The following is a 2,449-nucleotide window of genomic DNA, read 5'->3' as shown; positions in this document are numbered from 1 at the left end:
AAGTGCATTTCTAAAAACAGGTATCCGAAGTATGGGAGACAAATCTTGACAAGAGTTTGTTTAAATTAAGGGAAATGATGTGCATGCGGAGAAAAGGGGTGTGCGGACATTTTATCGCAGGGATCCGACCAAAAACAGGTATCCGAAATATGTAGGCAGGATGCCAAGAACACCAACTGAAAGTTGATACTAGGAATATGTTTAAACTAAATTGGATATTAATCCCAGTTAAATTGGATCACCAACAGAATAAAAACAGCATAAAAGAAACCAGCCGATTAATTAAAGACATAATCCCACTGTAAATCACCACTAACAGCATCTACCTCATAAACTAAAGCCAAACGCTTCACTACAACCACCACACTTGAGAAAACATGATGAACAGGGAAAAGTCGACGGGGATCAGATAGAACAGAGACCTTAGAAACATCCACCGGGAACTGGTGGATCTCATCCACCCATGGACTCTTCTCCTTTACTGGATTCACAGTTCTCAAAGCCTTCCAAACTGCACTGTTGCACTTGAAGCTGGACCCGAACGCTATCTGCCAGTTCTGTCTCCCTTCTTCATCTTTCCCTTGGCTTCTGTATAAGCAAGTTCATACCAAAGAGAGCTGCTTGAAGTGTTGCCAAATCTGTAAAGTGTCATTCTAGAAGGCTCTATGTGACGGTCCGAAAGCTGCAAGTTTTTCTCCAATTCATCTAGCACAGCTCTTCCTCCTGCATGAATGCAGAAATGCTCAAAAGCCAACTTGAAATCCGGGATGTAAGGCATGACCTTCATCTTCAAAAGTTTTCTCCCAGCAAGAAGAGCAACTGTTCGGACATAGGTAACACGAGAGGACCCAAGGTAGTGATGTTGGTCTTCAAAGCGTCCCCAGCAACCGCCATAAGATCCTCTGACAAAGAAACTCCAACTTTCCCGGCAAAATCCTCTTGTTGGGTAACAAAAGAGAAGCACTTGTCATCCGAACCTTTGTGGGTTCGAACAGTGTGCACCAACTGATACTTGGATCGACGTCTGTCTGACCATTTGATTGAAAGCAAAATTGCAGCTCCTCCCATTCTAAACAAGCAGTTTGAGACAAGCATCGATCTATCATTCCCGAAATACCAATTCAATGTGATGTTTTCCATGCTAATGACCAAAGCATAGGTATTCGGGTGGACTCGAAGAAGATCTTTAGCAAGATCAATGGAGATCAAACCGGCACTACATCCCATCCCGCCAAGGTTATAACTAATAATATTCCCTCGCAGCCTGTAACGATTGATAACCATAGCTGACAACGACAGTGTTGGATTGAACAAGCTACAATTCACAACCAAAATACCAATGTCCTTCAATTTAATGCAAGTTTTTTCAAATACCAAACATTACCATCGCAGCTTCTTTTCTCGCCTCTGCCATACACGGATCGGGAGGCACCTGTACAACAGCTTCAGGGAGGTAGGTCGAGTCCCCAAGACCCGACCTCTCAAGAATTTTGTGTTGAAGCACGAAGTTTTCCTCAGTGAATGTTCCTATTGAATGGGAAGAGTTCATGAGGACCCGCCTTGTGACCTTTCGCGCATCCTCCGGCTTATAGCACGAGAAATCAACAAGGTAAACAGGCTGTGGACGAGTAAGGAAATAAAGGGTCAATAAGAAGACCAAAGGAGCCGAGCAACGGATATGAGATTGAACCTGAACTGATCCCAAAGGTCATGGAGGTCTTGGAGTGAGAATGTACACAGTTGTGCCACAGTAAGAACAAAAGGAGGGGATAAAAACAGGTACATTCCATGGGTGATAAGGTAATGGTATCCGAGCTTTACGTACTTCAGTTTCACAAATTGTTTGAAATCGGGGAGCTTCAATGAGGCCGAGGACACCGATGATGAAGGGATTGAAGGTGTCTTTAGATTGGAAGGTGACATTTTTCCGAAAATTCGAAGAGAGATGTCATCCCTGATCTCAATAGAACAGTAGCATTAATGAAGTGTGAATCCTCTTTCCTCAAAACCGAATTTGAACAGCATTTCGGGTTACAGAACGCGATTTTGTGCAGAGGAATCAAAGAATCTAGGGACTGGATTTTCTAGGGAAATTCTGGTATGTTTGGGGGGGTTTCAGGAATTAGAGTTTCTCTGGATTTGGTAACAGCGCGGATTCCAGGTCTCGAAATACGAAAAACAGAGAGATTTTAGGTTCAAGACTCTAAGTTGGTGAGTCTGCTTAATTGTGGTCATGAGAGACTGAAATACTTCTATGAGTCTTCTCGGCCTCTAAAAAGACTAGATAACCGAGGATTTCCATTAGTTGTCCTAAAAAAGATAAGAACAACAGAAAACAGCAATTGCAGCACTCAAAGGACCTAAAAAATACCTTCAAAATAACCAGAAAGCACATAAAAAAGTAAGCATTTTTTACTTTTTATACCAAATATCAAGCTAAAAACGAATT

At 42.3% G+C, this 2,449-nt stretch overlaps 1 pseudogene; it reads right to left on the bottom strand.

Annotated features, from left to right (window-relative positions):
• Window positions 1–278: 278 nt before the first annotated feature.
• On the bottom strand, window positions 279–1,923 carry LOC137717038 (3-ketoacyl-CoA synthase 11-like; annotated as a pseudogene).
• Window positions 1,924–2,449: the final 526 nt, after the last annotated feature.

Source organism: Pyrus communis, chromosome 15 (assembly GCF_963583255.1).
Source record: "Pyrus communis chromosome 15, drPyrComm1.1, whole genome shotgun sequence".
NCBI lineage: Eukaryota > Viridiplantae > Streptophyta > Magnoliopsida > Rosales > Rosaceae > Pyrus > Pyrus communis.
Note: the sequence above shows the minus strand (reverse complement) of the source record. Positions and strands in the feature narration are given on the sequence as shown.